The sequence below is a fragment of the Protopterus annectens genome, chromosome 10.part0 (genome assembly GCF_019279795.1).
Source record: "Protopterus annectens isolate FY-2018-M chromosome 10.part0, PAN1.0, whole genome shotgun sequence".
NCBI lineage: Eukaryota > Metazoa > Chordata > Ceratodontiformes > Protopteridae > Protopterus > Protopterus annectens.
The window spans coordinates 288844854-288867626 of record NC_056744.1 but is presented as its reverse complement, the minus strand read 5'-3'; positions in this window follow the sequence as shown (position 1 = coordinate 288867626).

Below are 22773 nucleotides of genomic sequence, written 5' to 3'. Positions count from 1 at the left end.
ATGGCAAAGGGTGGGAAATCGGCTGTATTTAAACTCCACAGGTGGGAATACAGCTCATAACTGGTTGTAGTTCTGGACCATAGGCATAATGGCAGGTGGAGAGGGCATGCACTTTCAGGTGCAGCACTGGGGCATACAGGAGTCCAAGGTCATGGTAGGACTCCTGGTAAAAAAACATGATGTGAGACTGCTGCAGGATCAGTACCAGGGCTCCCAACATAATGCAGACACCTGGGAAAGTCTTGCCCGTGATCTCACCAGTGCCACTGGTATCCCTTGGACTGGTGAGCACATCCAGCACCAAAATACTGACTTGAAATGCAGGAAGAGGGAGCTCTTGGAACAGTGGGTCCAAGAAGCAAGAGAGAGGGGAGATGTCCCAGCAGTGTGTAAGCATTCATACCAATAATTGTTTACCAAAGTCCAGCCTGTGTATGCGATGAATAGGTATGCATAAATGTTTCTCTATTTTCATTACACCTGCAGCTGAGCAGGCTGTGAACCAGGAAGCCCATGCCAGCAGGTTGCAAAGGCTGCATCATGAGGCTGGTGAGTACCAATCCTGCTTGTAGTAGTCATACCAAATAGATATAAAGGAGTAAAATGTCATCTGGTGGTATAAAAATGTGTATGGTTTCTACTGAATAAACCAGATAATATGACAGTAATAGTTCCATATAGGTCATATTTAAATAAAAGTGTAACTGCTGGCAATAAAGTTCTAAATCCTGAACTGGTTGTGTTTACTCTGGTATTGCATGGCCTAACATGTTGCATTCACTAAGATCTAATATCCGAATAAAACTGTTGTGTCAACCACTGTTCCTCACACTGTGCTACATAAAAATATGTCTAGGAATGTCTGTATAAGAATGTTGTAATTACAAGGTCAGATTGTACAAACAAGAGAGACTTAGACAGAAAACACTGAAGGAAAAACAGCAGTTTCTAAATGGCTCACTCTGATAAAACTCAAATCATTGTATTTTGAGCAGACACAGCCATGGTTCGAATCCTAGGAGTGGTAGTAAGCTGTATGCACATAATTTTAACTAGGAATCTGGGAATATGTGTAGAAACAGTCAGGTAGTGTTAACAAGCATTCCCCCCACAGGTCTACCAGGTAAGAGAAATAGAATGTAGCTATAAAATGGTTGAAGTATACACTGTGTACAAACATACCACTGCCCAAACCAAGGCCATAGGGTATTGTAATAATACCTGTATGGTAATGATTAGAGAAATTATTATTAAAGTTGTGAGCACTGCAAGGATATACAAGTTGTTAATTGACATCTCGCTCTCCCCCCACCATATCTGCAACAATAATCTAAACACACAAATTAATGAGTATGTTTTATACCAAACCGAATTTCCTATTGTTCAACAAATATTGAAATGTGTTTCTATTAATGTTCAATGTTGAAATACTATCATTGGTGGCCTGTTGCTATCAGTGTAACCTGCATGCCATTGTAATGGCCACTGTGGTTCCATATATACACGTGTTCTGTTTGCTTTGCAACTGTTCCAAACCTGTTGTTTTGGGTTAATGGGAATAAACTATGCATGCTGTTATAAATAATCTAGGATTGTGTTGACTATTACTAACCCACATATGTTCTAAAAATGCAACACCATAGCATGTTTGGAAAGGCCAGGTGAAGTGGACCCACCTCTCCCACCTCATCTGGCCATGGCACTGAGCCCCAACATGTCTGGGATCCACCCAGGGACATCCTCATCCGCTAATTCTGCACCACCTTTGGGGGGAACTGCCTCAGGGGATGGGGCTTGTCCCCCCCAAGAGCGGGCACAGACAGGATGCTGTCACCCTAAGCCAAGTCTGGGGATTGGTGTGTAGCGAGCTCCAAAAGGAGTTTGGAGATCTTGTACACCAGCTTGAGGGCTGTGTGGTGCAATTAGAGGGTCAGCCTACCCTTTGAGGCCATGAAGGTGCAGTCATGACTGTCCATGGGTGGAGACCTCAGTCCCACTGTTTCCATTTGGGGGCTCATTGGCTTCCAATTAACAAACAGCCCTCCCCATCCAAGGTGTTTACTCCAACATGTGTCATATACCATGCCTGTATGATGTCTTGTCTGTCTTGTCTGTCTACCTATCCAACCTACCTCCCCAAATATACCTACTATCCTTCCCCAACATCCCACTCTCACCTTAAAAAAAAGAAAAAAGGGCAATCTGTCCCCCCAAAAAATGTTGCCCCATACATAGCTGTCCATTTTGCACATGTGTCCACTGGATACATGTAATTTGGTCTAATTGGCTTCACAACACATTATTGTTGCCCTCACCCCTCTCTCAGGGGTTTGAGTGTCCAAATATACCTCTAAATTCAGTATATATGTACAGCTGTTGCTGTGGAAGAAATGGACAGCTATGGATATTCCCGACACCTGTCCTGCATATTCCTAGTTACTTTCCTTATTGTCTTTCTCTCGCCGTGCCCCCTTTTTCACCACTTTCCTATCACCCCTTTTTTTTTCTTTTAAAGAAATTAGTGCTGGGGTAAGCAGGAGTAAGCTCTTTTAAGCAGTAGTAAGTGGGATTTAAGCCTGTTTGCTCAGCGCTAAGCAATGTCTGCACAGATTAAGCACTTTTCAGGCTAACTGTCTAAAAGCATATTTAACCAGATGTTAGCATTGCCTACTGCCATGCAAACCCATTTATAACTGCTTAAAAGTGCCTTAATCAGTCTGTATCCAACAGCCCTTGGCTTGGCCAGCAACAAAACAATTAGCCCTTGCAGGTCTCAAACCTATGTCCCTACACACTATAGCCACAGCAATTTACCAGTAAGCCATTCATATGTTTGATGCTTTCTCAAACATATTATGCAGCACAGTCATTCAAAAATAGGGAAATGTATTCATATATGTATATATATATATATATATATATATATATATATATATATATATATATATCCACTTTGAAATTTCGAAATTCCAAAATCTTGACTTTTGAGATACCGAACTCAAAACATCGAGATTTTGGTATCTCAAAAGTTAAAAGTGAACTAAAAAAAAAAACACAGCTAAAAGAATGTTTTTGTAGGGGGGCAAGTTCCCCTGCATGCCACACCCCCTTACTTAAATATACCAACTCCAAGATCATGCTGCAGTGAAGAGAACGGTAGTGTTCCTGTTCCACTTAAGGTTCTCTTCACTGTAGAGCAATCTTGGAGTTGGTATATTAAAGTAGGGGTTGTGGGGGTTGCAGGGGACTTGCAACCCTGCAAAAACATTATTTTACTTGTGTTTTTTTTTTAGAGAGGTGTCCATCAAGCCATTGCTTAAATAAAGAAGAGTTCAGAAGTGATAGTTTATATCCTTTATATATATATATATATATATATATATATATATATATATATATATATATATATATTCTTTATATGTTTGTCTATTCATTGTTTATTTATTATCCCTTCTGTTAGAATGGGAGAATGTTCATCATTTTGCATCGCTATTTTTGTTATTTATATTTGGTACAATGTGTTTTTAAGAATTTAATTCTTTGATTGTTTTAATTGATGTGCTTAACTGATTGAATATTGGATATTTGAATTCATATAAATGGAGTCCCATTTTTGAGTTTTGTAAGGTCTGATGAAGCTTAAAAGCGAAAGCGCTTACCGTTTTATTTGTTTACGCTTTTTATAATAAACATACATTTTATGTTCGAAGGATTCAAAGACTTTGAGAGTTTGCTTGGTCACTCCGCTGTGACTATTTGCATTATTTTTTATTATTTTTCATTTGTTGTTTGCATTGGAGCGTTTATCCTGTGGATTATACTTTATTTAATTTTTTTTTTAGCTTACTTTTGAATTTTGAGATACCAAAATCTCAATGTTTTGAGTTTGGTATCTCAAAACTCGAGATTTTGGTATTTCGAAATTTAAAAGTGGACCCATTATATATATATATATATATATATATATATATTTATATATATATATATATATGTTTATATATATATATATATATATATATATATATATATTTATATATATATAATGTATGTAGTGCATTCGGACATCAGATCCACACTCTGAACCTCTCATTTCAAAACATCTGACCAAAGGCAGTATAAATGGGGGTGAAGGGGTCCAAACTACGGCCCTCTTGTAATTATTGCCCTTATCCCATCCTCCACAGCTGAACTGTTCTGCCTTGCAACAACATAATAAGGCCTGCCAAGTCCTGGACCCAGGGCCTTGTAAATTATGATCAAAGCAATGTACTATTACACCATCTGAGCTCTACAAAATAGTGATGACATTCCAAACATATCAGTTAGTACAGTCATCCAACATCAGGGAAAGGAGTCTGTAGAATCAGTAAGGTAGTCTATAAATACATGTATATATGTATGGAGATGCATATATGTGGACAAATATATACATGATACATATATACTTAGAGAGATATACATCCACATTTATATCCACATATATGGATACATACATATATATAGAAAGGTTAATAAATGCATATATATATATATATATATATATATATATATATATACAGGAATATATGGCAGCTACGAAGACATGGCAATCAGTGGGTCATGCTGCTGCACACTGGAATTCTACATCTGGAAACTCACTCACTGGAAGTATTCCTTAAAATGGAGAACAATGACATCTGTGCTGTAACAGAGACCTGGATAAAGGCAGCAGGAAGTACCCCTGCAGTACCAGCCTATACGTAATTCCACAACATTTGGCTAAAGAACATGGACCAAAGCTGCAATGGTGCTGGTATTTTGATATTCATAAAGGATGGACACACCTCCAGAGTGGTAGACCAACATTATGCATTACAGATCCTGCAGGCATAGCTGACATTGGGTAAGACAGTGGTACAGGTTGCAGCCTGTGATAGTTCCCCATACATTTCCCAAGACTCACACTCCATGTCCATAAACACCCTGGAGAATATTAGTGTCCAACCTAACACTCTCATATTGGTTGACTTCAACTACCCGACCATTAAGTGGGAATGCTACTCATGTACCTATGCACATGCCCATCACATTGACCTGGTCCTTCCTAACATGGGCGACTATTGCTCTGCACCAATAGTCAACACCTCACTTGTTATATCTGAACACAAAGTAATCACCTTTGGAAATCCCCAACCATCCAACCACTACTGCACAGGTAACCACCATGAAAAGCCTTTCCAAAGATAACTATGTGCTCATAAAAGCAGAGGTGGCTAACCTCACATCAGCCATGCAAATTTTGCATGACAGCTGAATCAAACAATGCACTTTGAACACTTACACAAATGCATGGACACCACCATACCCAATACAACCAGGAACCTCACCTCCAAAAAAAGGAAGTTGATCTGGTGGTCCCCTGCCATAAAGAAACTGTACAACAGTTTCTAGTTACTAGAATTTATAAACTCAAATGCTATGGAACAACTTGTTACCACTCCCACAAGAGGGGAAAACATACTGGACCTGATCATCACCAACATGGGGACTCTATGCTCCAGACCAGAAGTGTATCCCTCACTGGTAAGATCAGACCATAAACTAATCTCACTGGATATTCACATCCCGACTCCACCCCCTGCCCTGAAAACCACAGTGAAAAACTTCTCTAAAGCAAATTTCACACTCCTCAAAACCGAGGTGGAATCCTTCAAAGCCCCCGGGCCTGTGGAAAATATGGCCCAGACCACAGAATCCTTTATAAATGCATTCTATGAACACCTTCAGGAATGCATGGATCATGCAATCCCAAATAAAACCAAGACCCAATCCTCCAAAGGCAGACATCCTGTCTGGTGGACCCCAGCCATAAACAAACTATACAATAGAAGGAGGAAGCTACTACATGACAGAGCAAAATCCCAAAAAGGAAGGCATCTCTGATCAGTATTAGCAAAAAACTATGGACACTCATAAAATCGTCTAAGGCCAGCTTCGAGAGAAAAATTGCACAGGACACTAAGGATAATCACAAGGCTTTCTTTAGTTATGTTAGGAACCTGGGTGGGAATTCCCAGATATGCTCTGAATTAGTCCAAAATGACAAAAAATACACCGAACCCACAGACATTGCCAACATCCTAGCTGACAGGTTCAGCGCAAACTCCCCCCCCCACCAAAAGGGCAAATATCTATCCCAGCAGAGTGCTGACCTCCCTGACATCTCAGATGCTCAGGTAAGAGCTGCCCTCTCCAAAGCAAAAAACACAGCATCAATGGGACCAGACGGTGTCCCAGGCTGCATCCTACATGAACTCCAAGAAGAGCTAAACCCAAACATAACACTACTGTTCAATCTCAGCCTTACTACAGGATATGTACCCAAAGAGTGGCATACAGCAGCAGTTGTCCCTCTTCACAAAGGTGGTGCCTCAACGGATCCTGGAAACTATCGCCCCATAAGCCTGACTAGCTTGGTCTGCAAAGCTATGGAAAGGATCATCATGGACCTCATAAATAAAGATATTGGGGACCTACAGACACTGGATCCTACCCAGTTTGGCTTTGTTAAGGGCAGATCCTGCCTCTTAAACCTGGTTGATTTCTTTGAAACAGTCACCAAGGCCATTGACGAGGGGAAGGTGGTCCACACAGCCTACCTGGACCTCGCAAAAGCCTTCGATACAATACCCCACTTGGGCATTATAGATAAGCTCACCAGCTTAAATATAAACCCCTATATCACTATATGGGTTGCAAACTGGCTCAAGGACAGAACCCACATGGTTAGAATTGCTGGAGCCATGTCAGACTCCAAACCAGTTACAAGTGGCATCCCACAAGGCTCAGTCCTAGGACCTCTCTTGTTCAGTATATATTTCTCGGAGGTACAGGCCAACACGGAAGGACTGTGGCTGACCAAGTTTGCAGATGACTGCAAACTGGGCACCATAATCGACTCTCCAGCCAACACAAGCATCCTCCAAAAGGGCCTCATAGAAACAGACAACTGGTGCCAGAGCCATGGCCTCAAGCTAAATGCCAAAAGTGTATAGTCATCCCCTTTGGCAAAACAAAGTGCCACAAATTACCACATAGGTGGTAATCCATTAAGTACAGAAGAAGTAATTAGGGACCTGGGGACCCAAGTTGATAGCAATCTCTCATTTGACAACCACGTGGCCAAAGTGGTTAGAAAAACATTTTATATAGCCCACCTAATCATGAAGGGATTCACATCTAGATCAGGGGAGGTCATCGTGCCTCTTTACTCATCCCTCATCAGGCCCATAATTGAGTACAATGCCCCTTTTGGGATGTACCTTACCAGACACCTGCAGCAACTGGAAAGACCCCAAAAGTACCTCACCAAGAGGATAAAAGGGCTCAAATAGATGCCATATGCTGCCTGGTTAAAGAAACTCCAACTCTACTCAATGGCATACCATCTGCTCAGAGGCGATCTGTGCCTGACATATAAAGCCATGTCCAACCCAGAATTAATGGACATGCTGCACCTCAGAAAATCCAAATCCCATCGAGCTATGCACTCGAGAGACTTGAACCTCAGCACTGAAATAAATAGGACATGCTGGAGGGACAGATTCATAACCCAGAGGCTCCCTTCACTCTGGAATAAAATTCCAGTCCAGGTTAGGCAGAGTCCCTCATTGACTCTCTTCAAGAGGAATCTTGATGAGTGGATGGGAGATTGTAGGTTTACCCCGGGTATCACTTCTGTGTCATTGTTAGACAGAGGCACAGTATACTAACCTCAAAAAAGGGCATAGCAAAATTAATTTAAAATGGGTGGCGAAAGCCACACACACTCTGGCTAGGCTTATAAATGCCCTAGGGCAGATAGCCTAGTATGAACCTATGAACCTATGAACAGAAAGAGGGAACCGATGTGGAATAAAATGAAGTCCCATGACAGGAAATAAACCCTTATCAGTCTAATGAATAGTTCAGATCCCTCTTCAAATACTTCAAAGTTAGCTGTGAGAACAGACTTGGAGCACATAGCAAAGACAATCACAATGCCTCATACAGTTATGTAATTAATCTCCATGGCAATACCAAGAACTGTTCTGAGCAACTAGACAATGGTACCTCCCAGCCTGAGCCAACAAATAATGCCAATATACTGGCTGGCATCTTGAGTGCAAACAGTACCCCTCAACCCCCCCAAAGGAACAATCCCAATACCAGTACACTGACAGGTACCCAGTGCCACTGCAGCACAGGTTATAACACCACTGCCCAAGGCCAATAATACAGCCTCTATGGGACCTGATAATATCCCTGACTGTGTTCTACATAAACTACAGAGTGATCTGGCACCTTACCTGTGTGTCCTGTTAAAGCACAGCCTCACCTCAGGCTTTGTCCTTACTGAATTGTGCACTGATACAGTCACCCCTCCCCATAAATGAGGTGTAACTACAGATCCTGGTAAATACTGCCTCAACTGCCTAACAAGTCTGTTATGCAAAGCTATGGAATGCATCATCATGCACCTAATAAACATAGATATGGGAATCTGCAAACTCAGGATCCCACACAGTTTATATTTCTGAAGGATAATCCATACCTCCTCATTCAACCTGGTCAACCTCTTGCCGTCAGTCACCTGAGCTGTAGATGAAGACAAGGTGACACCTACAGCCTAATTTGATATTGCCAAAGCCTTTGATAACATTCCCCATTCACTAAGCTTGGCATCAACCCCTATATCACTAGGTGGGAACAGAGGTACAAACTGGTAAGAAATTCAAACAAAAACAAACTAGAAAAAAAAACACAAAACAAATGAACACACCCTCACTGCACCACTTCTATTAAAACAATCCAAATGGTATCGATATCCACCTTCAATGGACCAAGCAAAACATGAAAGTTTTAAAAAGTTTTTAAAACTTTCATGTTTTGCTTGGTCCATTGAAGGTGGATATCGATACCATTTGGATTGTTTTAATAGAAGTGGTGCAGTGAGGGCGTGTTCATTTGTTTCAGTTTTTTTTCTAACAGAGGTACAAACACAGGGGTCAATTGGACATACTGCTGTCATACACTGAGAGAGTTGCAGATGTCACTGGGTTTGTTATAACATCCTTTATGAGGAATATGATGCCAGTAATACCAGCAGATGTGAGTATTTACTGACTGCATTCTCCAGAGTCCACAACTGATAGACCAAGGACACCAACTGTCTGGTCAACACACAAAACATGACAGGCAGACATGTGGCCAGTTTGTGGACAGTGTGCCAGTGGAGAGGTATGTCAGATACATATCACTGTGAGTCATGATGTCACACACTAAATGCATGTCCACACAAACCCTGTCAGGCTATCAATCCACCATGTTTATAACAGCACTGATGACATAGAACCTGTTCACAAATCTGGGGATATGTCCCCAATGTTGGGAGGTTGGGAGGGTGGCCTAATGGTTAAGATTTTTGCCTTACAAACACAAGGTGCAGGGTTTGAGTCTCACAAGGGATAATTGGCTAAGCTTAAAATGGCTCTCAAGGGCAGTTAGCTTAGTACTAACCTATGAATCTATGAACCTATAAACCTATGAATCTATGTTGGTTGGCTGTCTCCACATGTCCTGTCCTGTGATGTATTGCCACCCACTGTATGTGAATCTGTATGCCACCACCTCTGTAATGTCCCTCACACAGGCAAGGAAATGGGACAAGTCTCACATTAAGGAATGTCCCATATGTCGGAACTAGCAGGAGTGTCCAGGCCCACTGCACAATACAATGTGGGCATCTACATAGTGGTATGGCCGTAGCAATACCTGACATCTGCACATCTGTACAAAGGACAGACAGAAAGTAGATAGCCAGCAGGTTATGCATTAGGATGAATGTATTAAAAGATACACATCTGAAACTGAAAGGTATGCCATTACTACATGACAGCAGTCCCCAATGACATGTCCAAAGGACATAGTAGTCTGCAGTTAATATCAACATATCAGATCAATATCCAATAGGAGATACATGTAAACATACAGCTCAAACACGTAAAACAATATACTCAGTACTCAGAGTCCAGCTCTGCATGCAGGGTTGTATGGTTCCAGTACTACAATCTGCAATCTACTCTTACTTGAAAAAGCACTGTTAAAAGTACTAACGTAATGATACTATATGTGTTAAACTATTTCTGTCAGCCAGTGCACTGTAGCTGGTGTAACATGCAAGTGTGACTGTATATAACTTGGGATAATACCCATGTATGAAACACATCCAAAGAGAACAGATTGTGGTACTACCCATGTATACCCAGATGTCCCATACAGTATACTCACACCCTTTGCTACTGTAATGACAGCACATAGAAGCATATTATGCACAGGAAATTAAGTACACTTATTAAATATGTCATTACCCTGCTATTTTATCATACTGGAATGTGATTACTGGTTACCAAGGCTAAGCTATGCTTAGCAGGTGTAAGCATTGCTTAAATGGAAATGCTAAGCTGACTTGTGCACTGGTAAGTGAAACCTACACAGTGTAAGCGCCCATTCATTTAACCATACGTTAGCACTGCTTACCATCAGATAAATCCATGCAAACCCACTTTAAGCTGCTCAAAATTGCCTTAACCACTTTGTATCCAACAGTCCTTGTTCTGCCTAGCAGCAAGATAATGAGCCCTTGTAGGTCTTGAACTCAGGACCTTGCACACGACAGGGCATGCAATTTACCAGTAGGCCACATTAGCTGTATTGTTTGAGAACATTGTCTCAAACATACCCTTATTTACAGCCAGTTTACAATAGGGAAGAGACAAGTGTGCAATTATGAAGGATTGGTATCTATAAATATATATCTGAATAGAAACATACATAGAGAGAGAGTGAGATATGTATGGAGATCCATATATGTGTACAACAATATTTAGTGTCCTGTTCGATTCTCAGTTAGAGCGTCTTCTGTGTGGAGGGAGGCATGCATGAATGGGTTTACCTTCGCTGAAGGTTGTGTGTCAGGGACGGCAACTCGGCATGTAAAAATCTACTGCCAATCATTAGCGGACTGGAGTTCCGCTGTGGCAACCCCTAACCGGGAAAAGCCAAAAGACAAAACAACTGAGGTGTACACACACACACACACACACACACACACACACACACACACACACACACACACACACACACACACACACACACACACACACACACACACACACACACACACACACATATATATTTATATTTGTATGTAGGTTCATAGGTTCATAGGTAGATACTAGGCTATCTGCCCTAGGGCATTTATAAGTCTAGCCAGAGTGTATTTGGCTTCCGCCTCCCTATTAGATTAGCCTACTGTGCCTCTGTAAAGTAGGTCACAGAAGGTACCCTTTTAAGATTAGTTTACTGTGCCTCTGTCTAGCAGGGACACAGGAGAGATCCCAGGGGTGAATTTGCGATTTCCCATCCACGCGTCCAAATTTCGCTTGAAGGGGGTCAGCGAGGGGCTATGTCTAACATGAATTGGGATTCTATTCCAGTGTGAGGGGAGCCTTTAGGAAATGAATCTGTCCCTCCAGCATGACCTATTTATTTTTGTGCTGAGGTTTAGGTCCCTGGAGCGTGTAGCTCTACGGGACTTGGATTTTTTGAGGTGGAGCATGTCCATTAATTCTGGGTTTGACATGGCTTTGTACATAAGGCATAGATCGCCTCTGAGTAGGCGGTAAGCAACTGAGTAGAGCTGGAGTTTCTTTAGTCGAGCTGCATAGGACATCTGTTTGTAGCCCATGATCCTCTTGGTGAGGTACTTTTGGGGTCTCACCAGTTGCTGCAGGTGTCGGGTAAGGTACATCTCAAAAGGGGCATTGTTTTCAACTATGGGCCTGATGAGTGATGAGTAGAGGGGCACAATGACCTGTCTTGATCTAGATGTGAACCCTTTCGTGATAAGGTGGGCTACATAGAAGGTCTTTCTAACCATTTTGGCAACGTGATTATCAAAGGAGAGATTACTATCTACGTTGGTTCCCAAATCTCTAATTACTTCTTCCATACTTAATGGATTACCCCCTATGTGGTAATTCGTGGGCACCTTGTTTTTCCCAAAGGGGATGACTATGCACATTTTAGCATTTGGCTTGAGGTCGTGGCTCTGGCACCAAGCATCCATCTCTGTGAGACCCTTTTGGAGGATGCTTGTGTCAGCTGGAGATTTGATTATGGCCCCCAGTTTGCAGACATCTGCGAACTTTGTCAGCCATAATCCCGCCGTGTTAGCCTGAACCTCAGAGAAGTATATATCGAACAAGAGAGGTCCCAGAACTGAGCCCTGTGGGATGCCACTTGTAACTGGTTTGGATTCGGACATGGCACCTGTGATTCTGACCTTGTGGGTTCTATATCTGAGCCAGTTTGCAACCCATCTTGTGATATAGGGGTTGATATTTAAGCTGGTAAGCTTATTTATGATGCCCGAGTGGGGTATTGTGTCGAAGGCTTTTGCGAGGTCCAGGTAGGCTGTGTGGACTACCTTGCCCTCATCTATGGCTTTGGTAGCTGTTTCAAAGAAATCAACTAGGTTTAAGAGGCAAGATCTGCCCTTAACAAAGCCGAATTGGGTAGGGTCCAGTGTCTGGAGGCTTCCAATGTCTTTGTTTATGTGTTCCATGATAATACACTCCATAGCTTTACAGACCAGACTAGTGAGGCTTATGGGGCGATAGTTTCTGGGGTCCGTTGTGGCACCACCTTTGTGGAGTGGGACCACTGTAGCTGTACACCATTCTTTGGGAACATATCCTGTAGTAAGGCTAAGTTTGAACACTGACTTAATATGAGGGTTCAGTTCTTCTTGCAGCTCGTGTAAGACACAGCCTGGGACACCGTCCAGTCCCATAGATGCTGTGTTTTTTTCTTTGGAGAGGGCAGCTTTCACCTCTGCATCTGTGATGTCAGGGAGGTTACATTCAGTTGGGATAGGAGTTTACTCCTTTGGGGGAAGAGGGAGAGAAGTTTGCGCTGAATCTGTCTGCCAGGATGTTGGCTATGTCTGTAGGTTCGGTATATTTTGTACCGTTATGCAATAATTCAGAGCATATCTGGGAGTTTCTGCCCATGTTTCTGACATAAGTAAAGAAGGCCTTGTGATTATCTTTAGTGTCTAGGGCAATTTTTCTTTCGAAACTGGCCTTTGATGATTTTATGAGGGATCGAAGTTTCTTGCTAATACTGATCAGAGATACCTTCCCTTTTCGGGATTTTGCTCTGTCATGTAGTAGCTTCCTCCTTCTGTTGTATAGCTTATTTATGGCCGGGGTCCACCAGACCGGTCTCCTGTTTTTGGAGGAGTGAGTCTTGGTTTTATTTGGGATAGCATGATCCATGCATTCCTGCAGGTGCTCATAGAATGCATTTGTAAAGGATTCTGCGGATTGGGCTGTATTATCCTCTGGCCCAGAGGCTTTGAAGGATTCCACCTTAGTCTTGAGAAGTGCAAAGTTGGCTTTGGAGAAATTCTTTACAGTGATTTCCTTGGCTGGGGGTGGGGACGGGATATGGATGTTCAGGGAAATTTGTTTATGGTCTGATATTACCAATGATGGGTTTACCTCTGGTGTGGAACATAGAGTCCCCATGTTGGTGATGACCAGGTCCAATATGTTGTTCCCTCTTGTGGGAGTGGTGACCAGTTGTTCCATTGCGTTAGAGTTTAGAAATTCAAGGAACCATTGGGCTAGGGTGTTTGGGCTTGAGTAGTTTTCCCAGTCAATGTTTGGGTAGTTGAAGTCACCCCATAACATAGTGTTTGGAGAGACCTTCATATTCTCCAGTGTTCTCAGGAATGCCAAGTGCGGTTCCTGTAATAGGGAGGGTGTTCTGTAGCCTGCTTCAAACTGAAAGTCAGTTTTGCCCGATGTTAGTTGCACATGGATGGTTTCCGATGCTTCGTGCAGTGCCACTAACCTGGAGGTGTAGGTATCTTTGATGAATATAGATACTCCCCCTCCTTTTGTGCTTTGGTCCGAGTTTTGTGGCTGAAACGCATGGTATGAGTTATAACCTGGTAGTGCTGGGGTGCTCTCAGGAATCTTGAACCAGGTTTCTGTTACTGCACAGACATTGATTTTCTCCATACTGAGGAGAGACTCGAGTGCGTGCATCTTGAGGTTTAGACTTCTGGCATTGAGTAGCATTACCTTTAGTTTTTTTATCTTTGGGTTGTCTATGGAGGTGGGTTTCTCCTTTGAGCCTTGCCTAAAAAAAGCACTATGGGGGTGGCAAGAGCCTTGGCCAGTATAGAAAAGCCTAAGGGTGACAGGTGCAAGCCATCACTAGTGAAGCAATGTGACTTGTCGAGCATGTCATCCCAGGCTGACAGACACTGGATCCCCTTTGAATGACACCAAAACTTTAGCCAATTGTTGAAACTGATCATTTTGTCTTTATACTGTGGCATCATTCTTGGTGAGAGCAAGATGCTACTCAAGGTCAGGGACATACCAGTCTGGGCTACATGGTCAGAGAGCTCCTCTATGTCTCTTTTCATGTAGTCCAGGGAGGTACGTCTCAGGTCATTCACACCAGCATGGACAATGATGGAGTCATACTTATACTTGCTTTGGAGTGACCTGAGTGCTTGCATTATGTGGCAGATCCTGGCACCCAACAGGCAGCTTACAGTGACCTTCTCCTTGTTCAGTCTGGTGAGTTGGACATCAGTGTGCCAGACAATAGAGTCCCCTATAACAAGTGTATTTGGTGTGTTGTTTGGCCTTATGGGCTGTGACTGTGAGGCACACTGATTTTGTGAGATATGTGATTTGTGGGTATTGTTGAGGGGTGGCTGTTGCTTGGATATCTGCTTAGGAGGTCTTTGCTGTTTAGGCAGATTTTTATTTAGAGCCTCTGAGTATGTTTTTGTGTGTTTATGTGTTGGGTATGCAGATGCAATAGGTCTGTGTGAAACTGGATTTGTGGTGTGGGTGGTTACCTTTTCCTCCTGACTGACTGTGCCAGTCTTGGGTTGAGAGAGCTCTGCCTCCAGTTTGGCTGTGTAACTGCATCTCTCACATGTATTAGAGTTTGTTGGAAGGAGGAGAGGGTTGTCTGTGTACATAAGGCAATTGTAACATTGCCTCAAAATTCCCAGATTCACCAGCTGGACTGGAGAGTAACCTTGAAACTGACCCTTGGACATACCAGATTAGTATAGGGAACTGTTTTTTTACTGATCAGATTAGGGAAGGGAACTGATTTATCACTTGATCAGGAAGGACCAATCGGGAGTCTAATACTTATGAGAAGTCAAGGAGGGTGTAGGGCTTTAGTTAGTTAGTGTTTCCTTATAAGAGCTGAGCAAGTGCAGGGCTTTAGAAAGAGAATAGAGTGATTACTTTGAGAGTTTGAACAGTTCTAAGGGAAAAAGTGAAGAGCAGACTTTGTGGAGCCTGGAATAGTTTAAACCTGTTTAGGCGGCGCTGCCCGACGCTGCTCAGTGCGCAAAAACGCGCAAAAAGAGAGTTGTAGGGTTTTAAGAGACAGAGATCAAGGAGTTTAGAATTGACCCAAAACAGCCAATTAAACTATAGCTTCTAGGTAGTAACCACTCCTCCAGGGACAGGCAGGCTGTTCAGTGTTAACTACTCCCACTGGTGAACACAGAGACTTCCCTTTAGCCCAAGCAAGCACTGGCCTTCTAGAAACTATATATACATTATATATATATATATATATATATATATATATATATATATATATATATATATATATATATATATATATATATATATACATACATACACATACATACATATATCTATATATATATATATATATATATATATATATATATATATATACACACACACATATATATAGATGTATCCATCTATATATATATATATATATATATATATATATATATATATATATATCTATATATATATATATATATATATATATATGCATACATGTCCCAAAATGGCCATACAAACATACACTGCTGATAGACCACCCACAACTGGGGCAGCATGCACAGTTGGATATAAAAGCAGCCATGACACTCACATCTGCCCCCCCCCAGTCCAAATAAATGAGTGAACAGTACACTGCTACACAATTATGATAGGCCATACACAATGACCAGACATACAACAATCTCTTAACAAAAGAAATAAAATATCTGAACATAGCAAAGAAAAATACAACCAGCCAGCAATTCACACAGTTTTATTATACTCTGATGACTTGGCCAGAGCCTTCAAGGAGTAAGCATCACCAGAAATACATGTCTTAATCCCAAGAAGCAATTAACAGCTAATTACATAATTGAATACACAACCTCTAATTACACTCATCATTTAACCCCCTATGGGATAAAGTACCACAGTTAATATTAATGCATTAAAGTCTGTACATAACAATTGTCATTTTATGAATGTTTCATCACACTGAGGAAAAGATGTTTTCAGAAACAGTATCTTGAGACCCACTACTGTCCCTATGGTGTGATTTATTCAAATGTGCAGCTATAGAACTGACATATTTCTTATCAGTAATATGTCTTACATGTTCTAACAGCCTAGTTTTAAAACATGTGTTACTGTTCCCCACATAAAATATGTTACAAGGCCATCTAAGAGCATTCTCTATACACCTACCTCTTGAATGTACAGACTTCAACATGTTTCCCAGCCATTCCCCTCAGCAGGAATTGCAGCAGTAAATAATGATAGACCAGTATACCTATCCACCTACTACTGTATGACATCTGGACAAAGTCTGACATAATTGGTAGACAGAAGCCCACATACATGGCCATACATGAAATATTGCTGTTATACACTGAGAAAGTTGCTGGTGTTACAGGGTTTGTTGTAACTTATCTTTTCTGATGGATATAAAGTCAAAAAACAAATGGATGTTACCATCTACATAATGCAATCACCAGAGTACATTACTTATTTGCCTATCTGGGGAACAGCCCATAACTAACAGGCTAAACTGTGGCCATTATGTGGATGGCCCAACAGTTGAGAGCAATGCAGAAACAGAACTTTGTCAGACTGAAATCCATGCAGAAGTAGCACGTGCAGACAAACTCTGTTATACTAACAGTATTCCAAACATATAACAGTAATACTCACATTCTGCTCCTAAGTCCTGAACCTTCCCCACCATTTAGCTGGCTTGTCCTCACAAGTCTTGTTGTAAGAGGTAGTAGCCCACACAACTCCAGGATGTCTTCCTCACAAGTAAGGGAAAGGGCCAACGCCCACGTGGAGCACTCATTTATAGGAATGTGTTGCCATGACATTGGCTATTGGAAGAACTACTCAGCTGATCTGCATGCATTTAGCAAGTGAGGAACCCCAGTAGATGTACAGGCCATCACCTGGTCATGAGCATCACCTACAAAAGCCATGCTGCCACCTATTCAAACCAGCTCTATCCCTGTAGTGTACAGGGAGATTGAGAGAAATAACAAATGAGACATAAAGTGGAAAAGAGAAGAAAGAAAAGAAGGTAAGTGGAACATGTAAGCAAGTAACTGAATCTCATACTTGGTCTTTAATAGTGGGAAATATGGTTTGGAGGAATATATGTCCCAACAAGACATGCTGTACTGATGTCCTGCTAAACAGCTGCTATGGCCATAGCATCTGACCCTTTCTGCAGTGGGAGATATCACAGACATACCTCTCAACTGTACAGATCCTCACAGAATGTCCACATTTTACTATCATGTATTTTTGTCTGTTCCTCTTGAGATCAGTACTTTACTGGCAAATAGCTGAGGATTGAAGTCATCAGGTAATGACAAACACTTGAGTTTGAGACTCCTCATCCTTAAGAATATTCACTGTAATAATGTATCGTTCTATAAACTTCCTATGTTTGTAGCAGATATATTTAAAGTCTGTCCCAATTTTAGGCATTGTCCAGATGTGATGCTCTGAGAGGTTGTGTGGTGGGAGCACATCTCATGAGCCTGACTTACCTGTGAAAGGACAGCTCATATATGACAACCACAGGGGTGTCTGTCAAACAGTTGTGACTGTGCCACTGCTAGGCCAGTTAACGGGATGTTTTCCATATCCATGTTACCTGTGATTATGAGTATGACACATGTTTGCCTTGTAAAGCTAAGACACCTATAGAGGGCATGTGCATAGTTGAGTACTGTTGCAGACGTGTGTTGAACTGCATGTGATATATTGATTTAATAACATTCAACTGTACAGTGTTCTGCTGCACAATAAGCCCATTTGTGACTGATATCTGTAGTCACATACACAAGTACCTGTGTTATTTCACCCAAACCATTGGCAGGTCTGTGAGCAATGACATTGTAACATAATAGCCTACTTTTGACTGTTGGATATTTTCCAGCTTATCACAGTGATGTCAAACCCTACTGTGCAATCAACATACTAATGTATGGCGCAGCTATATTAATACAGTATCAATATTGATGTCCCTTTTGACACCCATTTATGTTTGCCATTGTCCAGATGTACTGCTGTCACAGGTTGAGAAGTATGATTGAGCAGCAAGACTGCAAATACAGTGTGCCATACTTGCATTCAATGGAAATGTATACCAGGTATCTCCTGAGCACATGCATTTATGGATATGTTCAGCTGGAAGGCACAAAAATAATCACATGGGTTTCAAGCAGTCAGGTAAATACGTTGTGCATGTTGCATATGTGTATTATATCAGTGTCAGTGCATGTAACAGACATATATATGTACAGCTACTGGTGGTTGCATTGCTCTGACACTGATGTGGGTACTGGAGTAGGCATGATTATTAGGTATTACTCAGAGAAGTGTCCACCTGTGTTATGAACCTCTGTCCATGCCTACCACTACCAGCTATATCAACACCTATACACAGTGGATATCACAAGTGCACACACTCCTATTGGAATGCCAGGGGTGTGTGCTGTATGACAGACCACAGAAGAGCATTTCATAATGTTTTTCATCTTGAATGTGACCCCTAACCTGTCCAGTTCCATTGCAATACAATCAAAGGTGTTTCTAAGAAGGTGAGCAATTATTGCCATGTGAAGATGTACCATGATGTTAGAGTCCAGACCAAGATGTATGAATACTGTAACCATCTTAAGAGGTGCATACACAAGTTTAAGGGTGTGCACACTCATTCAACTGGCTTATTGTTTGTTTGTTTGTGTCTTTCATCTTTTCCCAGTTAGGGGTTGCCACAGAGGGACTCCGGTCTGCTAATGATTGGCAGTAGAGTTTTACGTGCTGGCTTGCTGGGCCTAACACACAACCTTCAATGAAGGAACAACCATTCACACATGTCACCACACAGAAGACGGGCTAACTGAGAATCGAATGGGCAACATATAACTGTGAGGCGACAATGCTACCGCAGCACCACCACCGCAGTACTATTCAACTGGTTTATTGTACTAAGTATTATTTCCATATGTTTTCACAGACCAGATTGTTATATTTTCAATTGAATAGTACAGGCTATAGATCACACTACAGATGGGAATTGTTATGAAATGAGTTGTTGTGGTGTCATGTTCCAATTGCACAAATACCAGGCAGTGTATCAGGGGTGGGTAGCCTTTATATCCACCATAGCTATATGGACACAGCAGTACCTGACCTGTATATCCAGCCTCCACCAAGGTAGAGTAATCCCCTTTGGTGGATAGCAGCAATACACAAACCACATAATAGATTGCTACATTGGCTGTACAGGGACACATAGGTGCAGGCAACAACTTTGAAGCAAGTCCACCTATATCTGAGCAAGCAGGTATGTTTACAGGTGACATCCTGTAATGCTGACTATGACTATGAATCGGACATATCCACACCACCAAGGACAATTGCAACTGTGTCTCCACATATGTTGCAAGTCTCAGATGAAACAACACAATTCACCCTGTACTGGGGGTAAAGGACACCTCATACACACATGCCGTGGATATAGGCAACCTGCATAACACAGGTTAGGTGGGAACATTGCCACCCTGTCCACCCCAGTCGTATATGGAGATATGCACATCAACCACACTCCTCTCCACAGCAGTGGTGAGCTTGTACATATTGCCTACTGAGGCAACAGCACCGTATCTCCATGGGGCATACTAACATCAGTGTCTGCCTCCTACATGAACTCAGGCTTGTGCTCAGAGCTCCATCACACACCACAGTCAAACACAGACCTGCCACCATACACACACCATCCACATGGAAGATGACCACTGTCAACCCTCTACAAAGAAATGCATGGAGGATAGAGGATTATGCAATCAAGTGTCCAACATTGGGGGGAATAAGATAACTCAGGGACAGACGTGTAATGCAAGCTGCTATAGCCATGATAGCTTGGAGTTTTCTGGGGTAGTCTGGATTATTTGCAAGTAATATCCACTGTTGATGTGCATTTTGACAACCGTATGAGTTCCTGTGACCTTTTCCTGTTCATGTATTCCAGGTAACATGCATAGTGCTTGTCTACCAGCATTCTCAGTTGGGGAAACAGACATCATCACCCAATATGTGATAGGATATTATGTACTGTCATGTGGACAGAGAGCAGAAGATGTTCAGAAGAGGACTGCCCTGTGGAACAGTGTGGTCCACAGGGTAAATGATGCCAGACTGCACAGCAGAACTTATGTGCATGTGCAGCATCGGGCCACCGACCTCAAATGCCATGCCAATCAATGGGCTGCTGCTGTAGCAAGGGACCACCTAGACACAGGTGGGGGGCCCAGCCATTCAGCCCCCACTGACACCCACTGAGGAACTCCTCACCACACTTGGGCCACACGCAGAACGCACAGGCCATGACACTGAGGGAAGCATTGTGGAGGTGGGTTGCACACACACACTGGATGAGAAGCATGCAAGTGAGGGCCCAGTGGGGATTAGTACAATAATGTATCAGACATACATGTATTTGTATTGTATCTACATGCATGTGTCAGGTCCAATTGCAGTTGTGGATGGGGTTTTCTAATGCACAGAGGTGCACATCTATGGTGAGGACAGGACATTGTGTATAATTGCAGTTAGTACTGTAGATGTGCAGGCATGCTGCATCCATCCTATACCAAGGCCACATGTGCATCTGCTGACAATAACCCCCTCTCACAACTACCTAGGACCCTCTGGTCTGCATATGGGACAGCAGCCTGTAGCTGGTGGGTATTGCATTGTTCTGTTGTTGCCTGTCAATACCCCAGGCATGTGAAGTGCATGCAATTTACCATGCACACACCATCAGCAATAGCTATATTGCTTTATGTAATAGCTATATTGCTTGTTGTGCATGTTCTCTTGTGCTGCGGTTAACTGTATTGCATCACAGTGGTCACCACTGGGGCCTATCTGATGTGAATTCAACATTCCTGTAGCATACCTCACAACTTGTCAGTGCCAAGACGTCTGGACAGAGGCCACCAAGTTGTGCTGGACAAACGTCCTAAGGTAAAGTCTGGTATACAGGGGATATAAATTGTGTGCACACCCCTCTTAAGATGCAAGGTGTTCATGTTACATACTAATTTAGACCACAATATGACAGTTCACACCTCTTCCAGGATTTATTATGACCCATAACAGGTACAGTTCACTTGCAAAACCAAGCATCTGTACTCTTGTATTGCACCTACAAAGCAGGCCATCTGTGAGGGCCACAGATGTCCTATCAGCATGATGTTTCACTCAGGTATGATACCTCATGCTGCCATATGTGTCAGTACACTTACTGCGGCCTATTTGGCAATAATATTACATACATGGGCATTGTAAAGGCACACAGACCACTTACGACCACATATAGGTTTCAAACATATGGATATTCCAGACACAGCTGTACAGAGGACTGTAAAATGGTTTAACCTGCTGCATGTGAGGCAGATGCTATCACCACACTGCATAAAGTAATGGCAGAGGGAGGTGGTCACCAGCCGTGTATGGTATACACATCAAAATGGTATAGCCCACACGTTATTCTCCTCACACAAACAGTTGCCAGCATTAGGATAATAACTCCTGCCTATCTAGGTATTCCTACTATATTGCTACACAGTTAGATGTGCCACAGAGCTTATACATTTACACCTCGTCCAAAGGTACTTCTAAGGTGGATAACATCAAAAGGTCTACTACACTGGGGTGAAGGGAAGTGTAAAGGGTAGTACACAGGTCAAAAATTATATGAGCCAGATTGTACATGATTCACACACACATACTTGCCAGTATTGGGATTAAAACTCCTACATATATAGGTACTCCTACTTTAGTTCTACACAGTTACGATAAGCGCCACAGAGCTTATACATTTCCAGCTCAACCAAAGGTACTTCTGAGGTGGATGACATCAACTGGTCTACGAAGGTGGAGTGAAGGGAAGTTTAAAGGATAGTACACAGGTCAAAAATGGTATGAGCCAGATAGTACATGATTCACACACATCCACACACACACACACACACACCTGCCAGTAGTGGGATTGGAATGCCTGCCTATCTAGGTGTGTCTACTATAGTGTTACACTATTATGGCTTGCGCTACAGAGCTTACTGAAGTTTCACATGGCCAAAGCTGCTGATAACTGCACAGCTGTGGTGAAGTATTAAAGGTGGCAGACAGTCTGCTTTCTGTTCCACCTGTACATCATGCTAGTTCTTTCTGCCTCACACTTCAGCTAGAATTATGGCTTGGCACTTCACCAGTTATTGTATCATGAAGTGTGGCACACCTGTGAACTGTCAGCAGTACTCGTTCATCACAG